Raw genomic sequence first — 22,036 nt, 5'->3', positions numbered from 1 at the left:
CATAAATGGAAGGATAATGATGCTAATGCTACTGATACTTATATTTCAAAGAAGTGGTTGATAGGTTCTGAGAAAGTTGAACTTGTATGGCAAAAATGAAAAGAAGATTTAAAGACAGTATATTGCAAAAAAAGCAAAGAAGGAAATGAATTTCCTGATACAAATACGAAAATGGAGGTTGACACCTGCAGTCTGCAAGAAGACTGAATAAGGTTTCTTCCCACTGAGCAGAGTCCTCGGTGTAGACTATAATACTGCAAAATAGCAGGGAGAGTTTTAGCTTTGCTGGTGCCTTCGCTGGTGGTTGCCATACTAACACTGAGGAAGAACAGAAGAGAAATAGCATGTCCATCTGTTTGAACCAACAGACTAGTTACAGTCATGCAGTGAAACTCTACTTAAAGGGCGGAGAATAATCAACAATTAAGCCAGTGGAAACCAATGCCGATAGAAGTGTGTTTAGAAAAAAGGAAAGCTAGCTCATAGTCTGAGAGAGGCAAGACATGTAAAGCACACTGCTGCTATTACTCTGTCCAGTAGTCAGGCTATGAAAAGCCAAACTTTTCTTCGCAAATTTATGCATTTAATACCACCCCAGCTTCTCTTATTGAAATTCGTCTTATATACGTATTAGTTGTATTTACTTTATATAGGTCATGTAGCTGTTATTTCATGAACAAAATCTGCAAGTTGAGAAGTTTTGAAATTATTTAACAAATATTTAGTTTTCCTTTTCTTTTTTTTCCTAACTACAACATAAATTAGAAAAGACTGTGTCTTCTCTCTCTCTCTCTCTCTCTCTCTCTCTCTCTCTCTCTCTCTCTTCTCTCTCCCTCTCTCCTTCCTTCCCTCTCTCTCTCTTCTGCAGAAACAAGCATCCCCAAGCAAAACTAAGAGAAAAATGTTCATTGTTCTGCAAGGGAATGAACTTCCCTTACAGAAACATCTTTTTTGTTAAAAAACTGAGCAATCTCAAACAGATTTCTTTTTCCCTGGGAGGTTTCCTGTGTAATTAACATATTCTTTAAACCTCCAATTGGGAAGCTTAAAACAAATAATTTTTTAACTTACTTCACTACAACACTCATTGCTCTTACAGCAAGATTACTATTTTATAGAACCAGGGCTATGTAGACCAACATTTACAAAATGATGCACTTTAAATCCCTTAGCATTATTCCACGGAGAGAAAGTTACACATTTATTGTGAATGATAAAGTCAATACAGAAAATGTATTAGGAATGGATGAAATGTACTTACAACTGTCTCCAATGCTGAAGAAGGTAAAAGAATCAATGGGAAGGTGCTCATTTTTAAAAACAAGGAAGCAGAACGCCAAGCCCGATATAACCCTGATGGTTATTTCCCCATTCATGGACTTGTTTTCTTGTTTAGAGAAATTCTTAATTTGCACTACACACAACTAATTCATATTTATAACCCAATCAGTACTACATTTTATGCTCCTATTTAATTGTGTTTCTTCCATGCATATCTATTTCTATTCTTTAATCACTTTATTTACATTAAGTAGTTAAAATTAATTTGTTCATTTTTGCTTTACTTTAACAAGTTTGGGAAGAATTCCCATTGTCACAGCATAAGAAATCTTTTTACCAAAATAAACTTTATATTTAATTGATTCTAAAGCATATAATATTTCATATTTTAAAATTTTAGTGATTGGGTTATATCACAATTGATGCTATTGTACTATTGCTTTGACCTGGCAGCTGTCCAGGCATAGATGACTCTGAATGTGAGAACATCAAAACCATCTGCACCAAATATTCAAAAGGAGCATCAAAATTTTAGGAAAAAATAGAAAATAGCAAGGCTGTGATAAGACATAGAAATCAAAGATGGGAGGAATTGATGAACAAGGCATGTATAGTAACATATCAGGCTCACAGTCAAAAGAAGCCTAGAGCAAGTGTAGGACACATGTCAATGGCTGTCATAGATTTTATATATTCTTATAAAAATTATGCATCACTGTTTTCTTGAAAAGATGTTACTAGATGTCAAAATATACAAAAACATGAACATGAAGGTCAAGAGTTAAAAAGGCATTGAGAAGTTTGTATTTGGAAAGTAAAAGAAGGTTAGGGTCAGTCTACATTGCTACTTACATCTCTGTTAAAGTTATATATGAAAAACATCTTTAATTAAGTTGAAAATAGCTCTTTCAGAAAGTAAAATTGTGTGGTAAAATAGACCATTTCATAGTGTAGTGGCAGGATGTTTTGTTTATTTACATGGAGTATAGAATTGTCTGTTAAAACCAATGGCATTTAAAGGCAATCTAGTACTTAAAATTGTATTAACAGGTCAGCAAGAAGCATCATAACATACCATTTCCCTCATCCCTCTCCTCTACAAGAGGGTGCACAGAAGCAGGTCCCCTTTGCAGTGACCTCTCATCCGGCCACTCACAAAGAGTTAAGCCTGTTCTGTCAAGGGCTTTATATCCGTTCTCATTGCTGTTTAGTCAGACAATGATTCATATCCAAAGTCTCTTTAGAAAGGACTTCCTAGAAACCTTCTGACACTGCGTAACTTATTTAGCTGTCACAGATGTAAACTCTAAAATAAATAATTACCTGAAAGAAGAATGACAAGACTGAACATGGGAGGAGCTGAGAAAATATGCAGTTGCAACTGTAAACCCTTTTGAGTACTCCAATTAAAGCAAGGAACCTGGGAGTTTATTTGCTTCCAATTGTCTATTCTCAGTTATGAGATGTCTTTTGAAAGAGACATAACTAAGGGGAAGCAGTGCCCTGTGTTCAGGGCAAGTCACAATAAGGGACACAAGTGCACACTTTGGAGCCAGTACTTACATCCACTGAGTATACAGGCAGCTTAAAGAGGAGCACTGCAATATTAAAGCTTTCCTCAAGAAAGATGCCTCATGTCTGTTTTGAAGTTGAGAGTCACTTTCTGATTTTGGTTTTCAGTGTAAAATTATGCCCTCCTCTAATAGAAATTTCAATAAAAAGTATCTTATATAAACACTACTACAAAATAAAAAATAGTGCTATTACAAATTATTTCCTTGTACATATATTTTAAACTAATTAGATCAATGCAGAATATACTTGAATCTTATCATTGTTCTACATTTTATTCTCTTTACCCAGAATTACTGTCATTTTAGTTAATAAGAATGCTGTTGTCTCAATTTGTGAGAACACAACCTAAAATCTACATCTAATACTTGGAATGGCACTTGCCTTTCTTTTTGTCACTAATGACATTTTAGTAAGTGGTTTGGATCTACCTTCACACATTTGCAGTTGTCTATTGCTCTCACAGCAACATAAACTATCCTCAACCTCCTGTCTGACTTACTACACGACCTTCTTAATGGGTCTTTGTATTTTATCCATGCACATGGGCATCAATCCTGTACTAAAGACTGAGCCATCCCTTAAATATTTAAGCAGATCCAGACGATACACTGAGGAAAAGATGTGGAGGGTTCCGTATTTCACTGTGTGTAAGAACCAAGTTGTTATACTGGTGTGTAACTGTAGTCTTTTCTAAACTCGCAACTTTTAGCTCTTTTCTGGACATTACTTATTTCTTCACTCATTCTAGTGGAGCTGTACTCTACCCTTGCTGTCTTTCACCAAATTTTTTATTAGAAGCTAAAATGAAATGCTAGAGTGAAATGCTTATCACTAGCCTGACACACTCACCTGCAAAAGCCATTACCAAAAGGTCAGTAAATCAGTTCTTAGCACGCTATTTAAATTAAAATTTAAAATTAAATTTTAAATCCCCTTCCTAGCATGGCATATTTGATTCATCTATGTCTATTTGTTTTATTTTGTTTTATTTTCACATTCTTTCCTTGTTCCCATAATGTGACCATTCATATGTACTTAGATGAGAACAAATTATTCTTTTATTTTCTTTAAAGCAGAGTTGTTACTATGCAACAATATACAGAATTAATCTCTTCTTATATTAACTAATTATTTGTTATCTATTTTCTCTTGCTACAATGAAACACCCTAAAAGGAAGGAATTTTTCCTGATAAATCTGTAAATTTATAACATTAGTTGATATATATATTACATATTAAATGCATTATCTATAAAAATGAATTTCTTATGCTACCACTTGAGTCAAATGGGATGCTGCATTATTTTGTGTCTTATTTATTTTTTCTTTTAATTCAAAGGTGAAATTGTCACATTAAATAACTCTGATATAAATCACCAGCAAATCAATCTGTATATGGTTGGCAGTCCAGAAAAAATACATGTTTTTAATTTTAATTCATCATTCATCATTTCTTCTCTGGACTTTAAAATTTGGAACTGATTTTCTCTTTAAATTATTGCTATTTGTACCAGATGACTTGGGAATTTTTGTAAGAAAATCAAATATATATTCTTAGGCAAGAACATCAATAAAACTGATGTCTAAAACCTAAAGGTATAGATCTGTTGTGCGTAGATTGTTTCATTAATGATATTATCACTTGTAATCATTTACTACACTATTAGGCCAGAGTCTAGTTCTAGAAATTTCAAGGGAACACCCTCAGCCTGGGGGGAAAGACTGAAGTGTTCGAAGTAGTGGAAAAATAGGAAAACAATTTGTTTTCAATATGACCATGTCATGACTTGTGTCTAGATGTCCCCTCAAAGCCACATGTGGCCGTAGGTGGGGTGTTTTTAGAGATGACCGGATATAGAGTGACTGATGTTGGGATTTAGAATGTGATGCTCAGGGGCTGGGGATTTAGCTCAGTGCATAAGCACCTGCCTTGCAAGTGTGTGGTCATGAGTTCAATCCCTGGTACTGATTAAAAAAAAAAAATGTGATGCTCAGATTGATTCATGGTGTGATGCTAGGATTAAGGATGTTACATCCTGGGTATAAGCATTACCCATACGGCAGAGAGTTTGGATAGAAAATAAAGGAGAGAAAGAGAACTGTTGTGGCAAATTGTCAGTTGTTTTAATGTTTTGCTGCTTTGCTGCCTTCTGCCCACCATGAACAGTTTCTCCTCTGTGATGCTTCTCTGCTTCGCCACTCTACCGTGTAGCCAGTCAACCAAGAGCTCAAATGTCTACAAACTTTTCCTCCTTTAACTTAGGATGTCGAGTATTTTGTCTCAGCAAAGGCTAAAGTAACTAAAACATGCCACATTTGGGAAAAGTAAAATTCTCCTTACTCAAAAATCTGTCTTGAGGTAGTAACATAAGTCATATGGTCTTATAAAGAAAGAACAAAAGCAAGTGTTGTAGGTTTCTGAACTCAAATTCTTAGTCAAGCCAGGGTTGAGTTGATTATTATCTTAGGATCAGTCATGCAGAATTTGTTCGCAAGAAAATTGCTACCACCTGGCAGATATTTTGGCAAAATCTTGTCAAAAGGTGTTTATCAATGAAATATATTGTTCATGGAATCCAAGAAACTATAGGGGAAAGCTACTAAGAGCAAAACCAAGTTAGAGGGCAAGATGGAGTTAGTTAGGGTAAAGATTGGGCTCTCTTCTATGGCAATGATTGGGGACTTTTAAGCCTTTCTTCTGTGGTATGGAACAGGACACTATAACAGCTGGCAGCTGGCAGTATGTTGGTTATGATATTTCATTAAATTTTAAATTATCTTATTTACACTTATCAGCCTTGAGGGGAGGATTACCAACTATAGACCAACACTTCTTAAATGATAAATAAGTTTATTTGCAGAGTTGACTAACAATGTAACCTATGGTCTAGGATGCAAAAAAAGACAGACATAGTGCAGAAATGTGAAGTTCTTATCCTGTTTTTAGTACCCACTGTACATCTTCAGGCTTAAGTGAAGAGGTGATGTGTTCAAAAAAGCAACCTCTGAATATTTGTTACAATATTGCCTTATTTATTTTCTGTAAGATAACTCAATATAGTTGGGTGGGGTGTGTATGCTGGTTCGTATACTGATTTGCTACATAAAGGATGAGTGCATTTGTTCTTCATCCAGAAAATCAGAGTTGAGTGGAAAGAGGATGTTTGGAACCAAAAATTCATATGAAATGGGAAATTTCACAACTGATGCAATGCCACAGGTAGTAAAATAGGATTATGTAGGGATGTGAGACAAGGCTATGTATCAGGGAAAAAAGAGAAAAGCCTTAGGTACATCATAATAATTGTTAGCTTAACAAGTGGGCTGATGGCATTTTTAAAAAGAGAGAAAAATCAGATATCTAATAATCACTGAAAGAAGTTCAATAAGGCTGAAAAATATAATGTATCCACTACATATATATTGTCGTGGTAAGATGAAATTTGATCCAAAATTGTCTAATTGTGAAATGAATATTCTAAAAAATCACAAGGCATTTTTCTCCTTATAACAATAAAAATACCATTAAAGATAAAATTTTAAGCACCTCTTAATTATAAATCTTTTCTTTAAGCATGTAATTATTCCTCTGAACAAAACTTAACTAGCAATTGTTGACAACTGTCATGCCAGTAGTTCATTTTCTTCCTGTCAGCAAAATTTAGAGATAAGTTTGAACAATGCTATTTCATGTAAAATTTTAGTTTGTTAAAATTTCAGTATCAAATCTAGAAATACCTATGTTGAACTGAAAAAATAAACAATGACATAGAACCAGTTTCTACTCGTGTATTACTTAAAATCTCTAATATATTGCCAAGATATCAAGAAACAAGACACTTAAGTATCAGCATATGTTGATGTGTGTATGCTTGGATATTTTCCTCTTTTTATAAAAAACTTACCAGGAAAAAAACAATGTTGAGAAAATGAAATAAGAACCTGAACCACGGTGTTCATTATAACATATATAGTAATTTGGGTTAAAGATAGTTCTTAAATTTCAACCCTCTCCTTTAGCCATTATTTTGACAGTCAATATGAGGACTTTTGGAAGTAACGGAGGCTAATATTAGCCTGTTACTTAACTTTTTTGGGTAGTTGAACAAACAAATTTCTCAGATCAAATGCTTTGCCTCTAAAATTTTTGAACTGAAGGAGCTTTCCTTGAGCTCTTGTGACTCCCAAAAGTTTCTGGTATGAAAGAGATAGCAGCAGTCACTGGAGGGCAGCCACCAGGGATGAATTAGAAACCTACACAAGGCTACTCGATTCAACTCTTAAAAATGGTTCTGCGAGGTATCAAAAACAATTTGAAAACAACTTGGGATTCAGTTTCTATAGCCAAAAAATTCCTGTGCAAGAGAATCAGCCTAATCAAGACCCAGGGGGAGGGAAGGATAGTGCAAGGTTCATTGCCAAAGGCAGGGAAGAGATTAGCATTGTGACATCGCACCTGATGTGCAGAGATAAGAAGGGAAAAAATGGACAAGATACAGGAATTTTTCATGAAAGGCATGAACAGATAAAATAAAGTATGCAGTTGGCTAGCATAGTTTCCAACATATGCAGCATCAAGATGTATGTTTTATACAATGCATATGAATCACTTAGAATGGTGAAGCCTAGCAACTCTGCAGGTAATATGTAGGACAGGCCAGCAGGCTACATTCACATCCTAGACTTAAATATGAATTGCCCAGGGCAGCAGCTTGAAAATTCAGCCATGCTTTCTATGTTGGAATTGTGAGGAAAATTTCTTCTTTTTGACAAAGCCTCATTGTTTCTTTAAATCCTCACCCTCTCCACACTGAGGAGTTCTGTCGGCTTGGGTTCTACCTTCTCATACTTATATGCTCCATACTTACATGTTGGAACACATATGTAGCTTGACAGTAAATAGGAAGTTCATATTACTTATTCTCTGTGCCAGTTTTTTAAAAATTGGTCTACTTGAGACAAATGAATACTTTACTTGCTTCAACTATTATAAGAAATATGTGAGATAATTACCTTGTAAGGAGAAAAGTTTTACTGTGGCTCAAGGTTTTCAATCTACTCTGCCATCTGGATGCCCATTGCATGTAGGTGACTAGTAGAGGTTGTAAACGGAAGCAATGTACAGTGTGTGGTTGAGAAAAACCCCTCAACTCTTGCAAGAAACCGGAAGACAGGGAAAGATCCAACACTTTTCTTTGAAGGCACATTCCTAAGTATGTAAGAACTCCATGAATAACTAATAAGGGGGCCAAATACCTACATCTCTTTTGATCTAGTCTTTAATTAAAGGACTTTGGTGGACATCTGAGGTACAAATTATAGTATTTCCTGCTTAAAGTAATAGAGAACTTTTAATTTTTGCTAAGATGTCTGAAAACTCCTGAGTTGCAATGATTTTGTCCTTCAAAGTTTTCCTCTTGGGTTAAACACTGTCCATTTCATAAAAGGAATATAAGAGCCACAGATCTTGAGTTTAGTAATGAAGACACACAATTAGAAAATGCATAGTACTATAACAACATTTTCTTCTTCATAGTACCATAACAACATTTTCTTCTTTTTTAATGCCATGTAGCTGTAATATATAATCTACTATATGTGAATATATCATATCTGCATGTATATATAATCCACTGTCCACTATCAAACCTAGATTTCAAATCACAAGTGTGTTTTCGTCATCAACACTTATTACACAATCAAATGCTTACTTACTCCTTTTCTGTACTAGGATTCAAACTCAGGACCTCGTGTTTGCCAGCTGACACTGGTAAACTGAAGTTTATCCCTGCCCCTCGTTACTTAAACTTTTTCTCAATGAAATTAAGGCACAAGAATCTTTTTGCTGTAATAAGTGCATACTTGTGTTACTTTGAACTTTCAGCTTAGTTTCCCTTTATTTTTTTTCAGCTCAAGGAAATAGCAAAAAAGGAAATGAATAGCAATTTTTGCATCTAAATTATGACTAACCCTGAATTTCAGTATGTAATTACATCTTCATTCGTAAGCTGGATTTTAAGAAAAGACATGAGCAGCAACTTTATTTCTCTTGTTGTTTCAGTAAACAATTTATTCTACAAACTCTTAAAATCTCACTTAAATACTATATAATCACATGGTAATTGAAAACACATTAAAGTTGAAAACAGTAATAGTTGACAGCACCTTCCGGCACTATCTACTCGTACTAAGTGAGATCTTATTGTTCATACCATCATTGTCAGAGAAACTTAAAAACATACTAAATGGAAACTACTGACCAGGTTACCACAAATTGTTATTAATGAATCAAATGCTGAAAGAATAGATTTAAATATGATTCCAGAATTTGCACTGGATTAGTTATCTGTGAACACCTTTCCTAACCTGAGCATTACTGACATTTTAACAAGGATGAGTCTTTATTATATATTACTCTGACTTTATACAATGTCTAATAACATCACTGGCCTTTCCTCACCAGACAGCAAATGTACCCTTCATTTCTTTCACCTTCCAAGTTGTAACCATCAAAAAATCTGCATTCATTACTAAACTTACCCTAAGGAACACAATCAATCCATTTTAGAATCAATTCTTTAAGTTACCTACTAAAATAGCGTTAAATCATGCAGTCATTCTAGAAAAATATCATAAAATTATGAAATCGATGTATATGATTTACAAAAAAGATATGTAATTTAGGTATGTCTAATAAACAGCTTAGAACATACCAGGCAAATGTAAATTTTTTATAAATATTCAAACATAATCATAATAAGAAAATATGTATATAATATTATATATATCCCCTAGCATATAAAAAAAAAAAAGAGTTCAGGATACTGAACAAAAGGGACAATGCTTTATTCAGGTCATAAACAAGCCTAAAAGTATCTTAAGAATGAGAAAGTAGGGGGCTGGGGATTTAGCTCAGCTGCATAAGCGCCTGCCTTGCAAGCAGGCAGCTGTGAGTTCGATCCCCAGTACAGATAAAAAGGAAAAAGACCAAAAAAAAAAAAAAAAAAAGAGAAAGCAAAGTAACTTTCATTAGCAGTAGGGAAGGAGAAAAAGACAAAATATATGCTAAATATATCAAGTTAATTGCTATTGTAGGTTTGTGTGAAATCATTTTCTTCTTTATGCAGAAGGCAGTGGTTAAATAAAAAGTATTTCAATGACATGAAAACCATGTCTGTGATTATATTGCTAGAGTCTAAAAATTTTAATCATTAAGAAATTATGTGTCCTGACACTTTCCATCTATGAATTAGCGAGTTTGGTTTTCTATTATTTGAAGATTATTATTTATTTTGCCCTCCCCACCAGATAAGCTTAATTTGATGTCAGTAGTGGAGTCTAAACCTTATTTAGCACATTGTTTAAAGAGTTTATTTCATTCCTAAGAAGCATAATCACCAATCCAAACCAAAAGTCATTGAAACTATTTCTAGCTTCAGACACTTACTTGTCAGACACTTACTTTGAGAACAGTTTTCTTATGAATGAAGAATTCTTTGAAAAAGAAAATGCAGAACTTATATGTCCATGAAATAACATGAAAATAGTTATAAAGGTTTTAATAATATGGAGCAAAAATTAAAGAAAAAAAGAAAATATCATCTGTTTGTTTTTGCTATGGTCTCATTAAGTAGTACAGGCTGGACTTGAAGCTGTGACCCTCCTGGTACACCTCCTGTGTGCTGGAATTGGGGGTAGGTGACAAGAGCTAAAAAAAAGGTATGCAAGGAAAAAATTCAGAGAATATGTATTAAATGCAATGATTTCCTTTTATTTCCTGTATGTAATTCATAATCTTTTTATTTAATTTCATAAAAGATTTTTGATGATCATAGTGACATAGTTCAAGTTAATTATGACTTTGGTAATTAGTAAATAGACAACGGCACTATCTAACATACACGCACTGTTTAGCCTAGGATTACTCACAGGCAACACCAGCACTGGATACTATTTATTTTTCTAAAAAAGGCATTTCAGTCCTTTTCATTTCTTATTTTTTTTTGACAAAGACGAAAGATTTTTTAGGTCTCATAAAATCTAGTAATGTTCTCTTTTCACCAAAAATCAAGGATGAATTTGCCTTGGCATACAATAGTCACCACTATTTTTTTTTTTTTTTTTTTAAATTCGGACCAAAAAATTTAAAGGAGTAGGTGCAAAAGAACTCTGATGCTGGCATTTTAAAGAGACCAAACAGAAAAGTTTAGCTTGGTCAATAACTGTGTCAACACAAGTTAGTAAACCTTAGATCTATAAAATAAATCTCATGTTTGAAAAGATAAAGTTGAATAAATCCAGTAATATGAAAAATTCTCTGCATTTATTTTTGAGATCAGTTTTATAAAAAATAAAGATAAGATATAAGTAGGTGGACATAATGAAGCCTTAAGTTTTTTTTTTATGTCACTCTTTCACAGTAGATTTGACAGCTCAAAAAAAAAAAAAAAAAAAAAAAAAAAACTATTTAGAGTCACAGTGAGAAAATGAACAAGCCCTCCCCCCAGCTTAGAAGGACATCCTTCTGTCACATATGACTGAAGTGTATAAACAAAAGGAGTTGCACTAATATTCCATATTCATAAATGTACAAATAATATGTTATATACTTACTTTCAAGTAAGATATAAATTTAAGCCCCCTGTATAGTTTTGTTTGATTATGGGGAATTAATTATATTTGATGAGTTTTAAACATTAAAAAGTCTTTCAAAATTGATTAACTGGATACTTGAACTCTATTGCTTATTTAAGGAAATATCAGGTATGACTGTGATATTCAGAATGTAAAATTAAGATAGTTTGATCCCATCAAGTATTGGCATAACAAATTTTAAATTATTTGTGCTTCTGATACTCAGTGTTTCTCTGGCTCCTCCATGTCAGTGCCACACAGGAAATCGTAGAATGAAAATTCTCAGGACCCACTCTAGATCCACTGACCAAAAACTAGAGCTTGAGACTGGGGATTTGGATTTAAACACTTTTCCGGTGATTCAGATGCACACTGTAGTTGAAAACCCTTCTGTTACATAACACTTCACGTTATGCTAATTTCAAAAATATTTTAAAGGTTTCTGATACAAAGCATACATTACACAAGCCAGCATGCATTCCATCACTTTCAAACATAGTTGTGTTTCTTCCCTACAATGACTTAGATCATCATTTAAGCCAAGGAGTTCCACCCTTTTACTCAGATATTCTTGGGTTTTTCCAGCAGCAAGAAGCTACAGAGAAGGTGCCTCCACCTCCAGTGGAAAGGTCAAATGGATTCATGGCACACTTGGGCATCAATTTCACTGAGCTGATACCTGCCCAGAATATTGACAGAAAAGAATAATTTTCTTTTTCTCATGAAAAGAATAGCCCCCTTAGCCACCATGCTCTCTGGAAACAAGCAATATTAATTCCTCATGTGTAGCAAAATTAGGTGGTCAGCTGGAGAGAACCCTGAGCAAGCAAGATTCAGAGCTGGTCCCTCTTCTTGCCAGCTGAAGTGGACAGTAGCACTGACCCCTGCCTCCTAAAGTCTGGGTTCCTGATGCTTTTGCTCTCGTCCCTGAGTATCAGTAAGTTCCATGACATACACTTTCCACAAACATCTTTTACTTTTTTTTTTTTTTTTTTTTTTGTAAGGAGGATATCAAGAATCGAAGCATAAATATTTTTATGGTTCATCAAAATTAACCATAGTGATTTATTACAATCAAGACATGCTAATATCTCTTGTTATTAAAGCAGTAACAACAGCAAAGTACTTTACCTTCATGCATTACTTGAATCATTCAACCTTCATCTAACACATGTGGCTATTGCATCTCCTCATTCTGTCCTCCGGAAAGTTCCATTCATAGTAAAGAAGAAAATCCACTCTTCTGGATGAATAAAGGAGCAAAAATAAGGTTTATAAAAAATAAAAGAATGAGAACTTATTCTCCAACATGAAGAAAAATATATCATTATTAAACATATTCATAAAGAGTTCAAGTTAAAGAGAATTTTCCCTTTTCTTCTGATTTTTAATAATACATATTTGGAATAACGTTCACTTGAGCGAACTGGTATATGAACATAGCATGCTTTAATTGTTTTTCTGTCCCTTTCCCTTCATCTCTTTCTTCCTCTTAATGATACAGAAAGCCAAAAGCCTTTATTTTGAGGCACTTGTATTATCTGATTTGTTTTATAAAGATTCTTTCTTTACTTTTGGGATTAAAATGAACTTTGTTTTTAAGGATGATTGATGCTGGATAAATCACAGTTTGCTTATTAAATGGATGTCTTCTCAAACAAATGCAGGTAATTCCTAGATTGATACGCACATTTGTATAAAACTCTGAAGTTCATGTTATTTTTAATTTGACAGACCAGGTTTTATTAAACAAAGAAAAACAGACACTTTTCCTGTTAGCCGTTAAAAACAATAACATAGTAGTTGAAAACAGTAATAAACAGTAATAAAATGCTCTTGTAAATATTACCTAGTTTTTTTTTTTTTCAATAAGGTCATATTGCTATATAGAACTATTTATTTACTGGTATTATATTCAGGCATAGAGTACAAACAGAAAGGTATATGAAAATATAGGCTTTGCTTTACATGGCTGTTCAAACTGCTTTTCAAGACATACTTTAATTATAACATGAAGATGAAATATAATTCTGATAAATACTGGTTTTTTTGTCACTGGCATTTAAATTAAGAAATTTCAGTGTAGACTATTTGAATTTGTACTGTAAATATAAGAGAGCAAAGGAAAAGGTCAACATTACTCTTCAAACTGCTTCAAGAAATAGAAGATATTTTCATCATTTTCAAATTCTTAGAGATATGATGTATCTTCTTTGTGTTTGATTTGGCAAATATATTTACTCATATGATCATAATTAATAGCATAATTTAGTACTAAATACTAATATACAGGTAACACTAAACAATAACCACCAATGATTTTCTGGAAAGGGCCAGTTAAAAGTTCTGTGTGAGTTATGTAACTCTGCCATTGAGTAGATAGAAATAAATTTACTTTCAGTAATGTAAATTTGCATTACATTAAAACAACATCAGATTAATTAGTATTGCTCTTTCTTCAAAGCAGCATAAACTTGATTTACACTGTAAGTATGGTTATTGACTTTTCCATATAGCATTAAGAAGTAGTTAAGCAGCCTGCCTGAACTGAGAGATATATTATAGAATATATATCTGCTTATGAAATTTATTTGCTACCTTATTAGAATGAGATCAAATATTTTAAATATTCTCTCTTCTCCTAAAAATAAAAAACATAAAAATCTTAAAAATACAATTAATGACTAATCTTTTTTCTTTTTGAGTTTTAGTGACACAACTCTTTTCAATGTATGCATCTTGCATTACTGTCTTAAGAATTATTTACTATATATTTGTCCACCTTTCAGAAATACAAGGTAAAAAAATGTCAAAGATTATGTTGGTATAATTAGCAGGTGTATGTAAATGAATTTCTATAATTGTATATATTATCTTTTGAACAAAATTAGATTTTAAACAATAAAATCAAAATATTTGTTTGGGTGTGGTGGTGCATATATGTAATCAGGGAAGTTTAGGGAAGTTTAAGGGAAGAGGATGACAAGTTCTAATTTGGCCTGGGAAACTAAATAATTTAATGATCCCCTGTCTCAAAGGTAAAAAATATATATCAAAAACATAATTCATTGTGATTCCCCCTAGGGTTCAGTCCCTAGTCCCATCCTCCAAAAAGGAAGTATTTAATATTAACAAAATATTCACTCATAACCTTCAATTTGTGTAATATATATATATATATATATATATATATATATATATATGACTTTTTGGTCCATCATTAATGCGTTATTTGTCTATAATTATTATTGGTCTTAGCTATGACTGTAGAAGTGTTGCTGTTGAATATGAACTAATGCAAAAAATTAAATTCCCTTATTTACCTTTACTACTCTACATAAACCACTGTTACTACTAGTGATAATACTATTGTATAATTGTCCAAAGATTATTATTTTAGTATTATGGCCCAAATTATCATCTAGCAAGCTTATCCTATTCTTTAAGATTGATTCTTATCATCTATTTGCAGAGATGAAGGATATTTTCTATTTTTGTTCTGACATGTAATTTTGATAATGGATACTGACTTGAAGATCATATTGATATATCCTTTTGTCTTTCACTAATTGATACTACTTTGCAGGCCTGCGGCATATGTTCTTTTTTATTATTTTCTTCAAGTGAATTCTTTCTTTATCCTAGGATTATAATTTTCACCCAGAGTTTAAAAACAATTTAAGAAGCTAATTTAAACTATTTAATTTCTTATAGTGTCAGGCATCCTTTTCTTAACAAGATGCCTAACAGGTCTTTTCAAATTTAAATATGAGCATTGAGAATAAGAATGGTGTAATTCAGGGGCTGGAGATTTAGCTCAGTGGCATAAGTGCCTGCCCTGCAAGCAGGCAGTCCTGTGAGTTCCATCCCTGGTACCGATAAAAAGGAAAAAGACAAAAAACAAAAACAAAAACAAAAACAAAAAACTTTTCTCTGACATTTTAATACTTATGCTACCTATTGTATTTATGTTTCCTTTTCTTTCTTGATTCATATATACCTTCTAAAAGTTTAGAGTGCGTACTATTAAGGATAACTTCTTGTTAACTACTGGAAGTCACCAAAGTCTAATCCTTAAGATATTTCTGAGTCTACATGTGAAAGTGCTTCCCAAACCCCTTGCAGTGATGTGGCCTTGTGCCTAATTTTACCTTAACCCTCATAAACACAGGTCACAGGTTCCTAGCTGGGTGTGGAGGAGCAAAGGTTATCTGCTGTGCTTTCTCATGTTTGTACTCACTGTGGTCATGAAATCATAAAACAAAAGATCTTCTTGGAAAATGTCCGGAAAGACTACTTAAGATTTTAACTAAGTGAAAAATAAATGTTTATTGGGTTTATACTTTCCAATCTTTAACTACTCGTTAGCACATTATTTTCTACTTTATCATAACTAGTAAAATACAGGCACTGAAGGAAAAAATTTGAAAGAATTAAACCAGAATAAAGAAAGCAGTATTACCCTAAAACATGTGATACAAATGAATTAATGGCCTTATTCTTTACACACTACCTCACAATCTGCATTTGAGGTTAAGGTTGCTACATCCATTTTCCAAGCCATTAAATATAATTTCACAACTCAGTGTTTAATGACTGCAAATTATTATGTGGTGATGGTCTATTAAAATTTATTTAACCTATTTTCCATTCTTAAACAAATAAGTGATCTAGGATTTTCCCACTGTACAATGTAGTAAACAATATTATAGCTGTATCTTGAATATAAATACAATTACTTCTATAAAATAAATTCTTAGAAATACTTCATGGCTTAAATGTTATAAAATGCTAAAGTCTTACCATTTACTTGCTATAAAAATACTAATTTACACCACCACTGCATTTACAAGCAATTCTTTTCTGTTTAGTATCATTAGAAACTGTGTTCTAACCTGTTTTTGATACGCTATCTACAAAGTTTTGTTTTTATTAATGTTATGTACTGCTATATTAAATTATACTATGTCTGATGATATAGACAATTCTATTGACGATAACAAGAGGCAACACAGTAACCATTATAGAACACCTTGTACAGTGGTTTTATGTGTCTTTTTTGGTTCACGTGTTTATAGGAATGTTTTGTTTTGTCTTGCTTTGTTTTGTTTCTTCCTTTAATATAGAAAAGACAGAAATACATGTTAAGACTCATGCATGCCTAGAACCTATAAACATTTTACGAGAACTGATCTTATAACTCATGATGAAATGAACAAATATTTTGAAGAAAAAGAGACACCACAGTACTGATCCCATAGTGTCATGATGTGAAATCCAGCAATAGTATTATTCTGTGTTCAGAGTGATTTTAGCCTGCTATGATTTGTTTAATCTGAACATAAATGAAGACATGGATAACTGCATGTATGTTTAAGTGTATAGGATTGACAATCATATTATTAAGGTTTTTTTTGGATAGTTGAACAGAACCATTTGCATTCTCACTGTTTGAATTCCTACTCTGTATGTTTCACTTTTGTATCTTGAACAACTATTTGTAAGAGGACAATATGTAATCATCAACTAGTGACTTCTTACTGTTTATTTTTTCTTTGGAAGTATTTATTATTTCTGTTTTCTGTTTTGTTTAGTCTTTCTCTATATAAAATTTTTTAAAAATTGTGTTCTAAATTCTTAGTGCCATATCTTACAAAAGAAGCAGAATATGTCATTTTTTCTATATACTTAAGTGTTTTTACTCTATGTCCTCTATCATAAAAAAACTTGTCAACAATTTGTCAGAAATATCAGTGGTACTAGGCGTTGTGTTCAATTAGTCGCAACAGCTGCATGTGAAACACTGATTCTATCTAATCATTCCTAAAGCACAATGACAATAACATTAGTTTTGATAAGTGAGTGAAAATTTTAACTCAAAATCTTCAAGGAAACTTTCTTATAATTCATATTTTTATATAATGGTAAGTTCTAATTCATTTACAATTTCAGTTCCCTACTGAAAAAGGTACATTTCCTTAAATATCTAGCAAAACTATCAAGAGTATGATTCTTCTAAAAGTTATGGGAAATTATTTTATTTCTTGAATCTGAGTTCCACGCCTAGCATTATACTTTGTTTTTACTTTCTTGATTGGTCAACTCACATTGCATTCACAATTTCATTCAACATCTGTATAAAACCATTATTTTTTCTAGTTCTTTTGATATTTATAGAACCTTTTTGGGTGTCTTGATTGGATCAGGCTACTATATTGGATGGCATCCAATGTGATTATAAACTGAGTTATGTGATGTAAAATAACTTTCCATGAAAGTCTTCCCCTGAACTGAAAGGCTCATTAAATGTCACAAATTTTAATGCCACAGATACATAATATTCACAATTTTAATTACCTCTCCATTCATCTATATGCTTTTTAATCATTGTAAACACTAGATTTTATGTCATTAGCTGTATATCATTTGTCTTTCTATATACTTTTTCTAGCACACAGTTAACTACTTGTTAATAATTACTATTATCTGTGACTATCTTGTTTATCTATCTTTACTTTGCTGAAGTCAGAGGACCTGACACGTAATACTGTAAAATGTAATCACCGTACTCTGGTATAGAACATTAATATTTCTTGTTGCTCTATAATTATAAATTGGTACCAGTTTGCAGTCCTTCCCTCAATGCTCCTTTTTTTTTTATCTTTCTAACCTCTAGTGACTATTCCAATATTACCTATTTTTATGAAGTCAACCTTTTTTCTTTCACAGGTAAAAGGGAACATATAGTATTTGTATTTTGTTGTCTGGTTTATTTCACTTAACATAATGTAGGACAGAAATGATAGTATAATTTATGACAATTTTCTACATATTTTATAAAAAACTACAAGTGGGGAATCTCAAGTTTTCCGACATCAAGAATTGATAATATTTAAAAGAGATGAAAATGCTAAAATATCCTGATTGGACTATCACACATTACATACATGTACTGAACTATTATGCTGTATCTCATAATATGTACAATAAAATAATGTTTTGAATGAAAACATCTTATAAAATTATAGACAAGATGCCTGATCTGAAAGATACCAGAGCTTAGCTATAAAAAGACTTTTAGCTAAACATACATACAGCACACGTTGGTAAGGAAGATGCAAGATGATGTACAAGGGGGAAACTTGATACCGCAGAAGGGATTCCAACTCAAGAATGATACGCAATGAACTCATCTGTTCAAGTACAAGAAAAGCGGGGGCTCATAATTCGGCCTAGGTGGGAAGACATCAAGGGGTAAGTGAGGCTCTGAGACACTGCGTAGAGCTATGCAGTAAAGAGGGCATGTCAGACAGTAACACTGCAATTTTTATTGTTAATTTCAAGTTGAAGATATGCTTTCTTACTGAGGTATTTGGTTTTTACTCTAAAAACCTTACTGATTTATCTCTCATTCTCACTTTGCTTTGTTTTCAGATTGTGAATTTTACTGAGTTATTTCTAATATACTCCATCTACTCTCATTCTATTGCATATGATGTCACTGCACGGATTTACATTTGGGTTCAAGAAATGGAATTCTATTTTCTTCAGTGTTAATTAACCCATCTGAGATTTGAAGGAGTTTTTTATTACTAGTTAAATTAAACCCAACCCAAACTATGGAATATCTCTTTCAAATACCTACTGTTACGATTAAACAATCTGATTTATTAAACTCACTTTTGCCCTGTGAAAGGAATCATATGTATAACAATAATACTTCATCGATGCTTATGAAGGAGTACCATTAATTATAAGTCTCAGGGACCCTATAATTCTAAGACCCATTCACTTAACTGATATTTATTAACTTTTATAATAATATGTACATTAGATTATATTCCAAATAACATAGACAAGGCCTTCAAAAAAGTACTAGTTTAGCTTTTGTTAAGAGCTCTTCTTTTCCCTCCCCTCTCCATAATTCTTCATAATTTCATGAAATCTTGTCCAAAACAAATTTTATGGGCATTCTTTTTAACTAAAAATGAAAGTAAAACTGATAATTGTCATTACTACCACCAAACCAAAATTATTTAGTGCTTTAGCATCTGTGTTTTCACTAGAAGACCTGCTTTGGACTCAGCGACTGATAGCCAAATCATTGATTTCAGAAGCTGCCTTTATCATTTACTAGCCAAATTTTAGAGAAATGTCCTAGTTTTTAAAAATCCTAATTTTTTCAACTAAAATACTATCCATACTTATCACAAGAATAGACTTTTAATTATTTAATTAGACTTTCAATTAAAATCTGACATTTCATATTAAGAAAGAATACTCTGTCACACTTCCATCATACAATAAGAAAAATAATTTTAATTTTCTGATGATCATTGCCAAGTGTTTATCAACTTATATACAGAACACTGAAGATTCACAGTAAGGATACAAAGGACAAAAGGTTGCAGAGAAAGAAAAAAAAAGGTAATGTGCAGACAAATTCTATAATGCTCTGGAGGTCTCCTCTCCCTACCCTTTTTCCAAAAATTTGAATTTTATGCTTAGAATATTAATCTACTGATCAAATAGATTAGTGCTTTCTTGAAAATGTAAAATATTAATTTCAGGAACCCTCTGATAAGGGTGCCAATAATTTCTTACCATATGAATCAATATTCTGTAGTACAACCAGAGAGATAGGAATCAATACATATTAGTTTAATGTCAACACTAGACATGCAGTTTTAAAACTAGGAAATTGCTTTCTGTGGTAAAGTGACTTTTTCTTAAAGTGAAAGTTTCTCTCAGAGCCAAAGTTATTCCCCTTGTGACGGTTTTAGGTTTCACTTCCTCTTTTGAACTACTAAGTTTTTATTTAGTGCTTCAGATTTTTGCTACAGAACTTACTGAATAAAATTTGTACTCTTCCCTTCAAACAGTCCTTTCATCTTTACAGGATTCTCCTGTCTTGTATGGACATCACTTTTTAAAAATGAACTCATGATATTGTTTGTGAAATAGTAAATCAATTGGTTATTCAAGTATATTTTTTCCTTAAGATCAATTTAGTGTAATTAGTCACATATTTTAACTTAAAATTACTGACATATAGAATGCAAATTTCACATGAATTGTGACTAATCCTTTTGAAAAGAAGTAAAAATTCTGCTTTTAAATCGAGCATTTGCAGGATGCAATTTCTACTACCATTGTCTTTCTTCAAGAATTAACAAAATTGCAGAAGATATTACGTTTTCATTTGTCACTGATCCAGTGTTCTCTCTCTCTCTCTCTCTCTCTCTCTCTCTCTCTCTCTCTCTCTCTCTCTCTCTGTTTATAAAATCAGCTTTGTTTATAAAATCACTGGAAATGGTATTTTCAGTGGTACTACTTTGCTCTTTCTCTGCTCAGGGAATGTATTGCCCCACTCTATATAAGATTTTAAAAACCCGACAGCAATTGATAATGTCATTGATCTTCCTTCCTGCATCTTTAAAATTAGGAAAAATAATCTTCCAATTGGACGTAGTTATGGAGTGGAGCCCAGTGAATTTCCAGATGTGCTTTTGCCTGGTGAATCAAAAGTTACCACTGTGGAACCTAGCTCAGCGTAAGCCCTTTGAACTCTGTACCTGGCTCAGGAGTACCTGTTATTTGTCTGCGGAGGTTTTGCCCATGAGTCTGGGAACCAAATCCAAGTACATTTACAAAGATGACGTTTGTAGCTGGAGTGAGAGTGCTGTGCAGAAGGCAGTTAACTAGCGCTGGACAGTGGGAAGGAAGCTTGTCAATACTGGGAAAGCTCAAACAAATGTTCTGAAAACAGTGGAAGCTTGAGCATTGGAATTATAGACTACATTGATTCTCAGCACTGTTTGCCAAGGAATTAGGAAAAAAGTGACCAAGAGAAAAATAGGCTTACTTTGAGATAAGTGAAAGACTATAATTTGCGTGTATGCTTCAAACCTTTAGGTCAGGGAATATGGAATTAATAAAAAGTCTAAACATACATGTAAATATCAGATTAGAAATCAAGGTAACACATTGCTAAAGAATGTCCATTCTGGTTTTGTACCTCGACAATTTATAATACTAAATTTGACAAGTACATGTGAAGTTATGCTTTCTAAAAACAACTAAATTTGCTAATGTCTAACTATAGGTTGCAAGTGATGTATGAATAGGTTATAAATTGCATCTTAATTTACAATTTTGGCAATTCAGTTTTTCTGTTATTTCAGAGAAAATAATAATAATGTTTTCACAATCAAGGTTTTTCACAAAATTTTGTTGAAGCATAATAGCCTAACAAAAAATTTTAAAATAAAAGGCACCTAAAGTGAAAATACTACAATGTGGGCATTTATTAACAGATGTAAATTAAATTAAGTGTGTGTATTTCAAAAGACAGATATATTTTCATAATTTCATATTAAAAGGTAAAATATTGAACAATATAAAATAAACAAAATGTTTTTTAAATTAAAATAAATTTTACTTAGAAAGAATTTTCAAATGTTTTTCAAAAATAGTATTTACAAGCTAGTGGTACATTTCCGTTGTGATGTCATTTCTCTTATAATGCTCATTGCACGCTTTCATAT

Source organism: Cavia porcellus, unplaced genomic scaffold (assembly GCF_034190915.1).
Source record: "Cavia porcellus strain 051 isolate PalLab524CR breed Dunkin Hartley unplaced genomic scaffold, mCavPor4.1 scaffold_30, whole genome shotgun sequence".
Taxonomy (NCBI): Eukaryota; Metazoa; Chordata; class Mammalia; order Rodentia; family Caviidae; genus Cavia; species Cavia porcellus.
The sequence above is the reverse complement of the archived record's forward strand: the minus strand, read 5'-3'. Positions refer to the sequence as shown.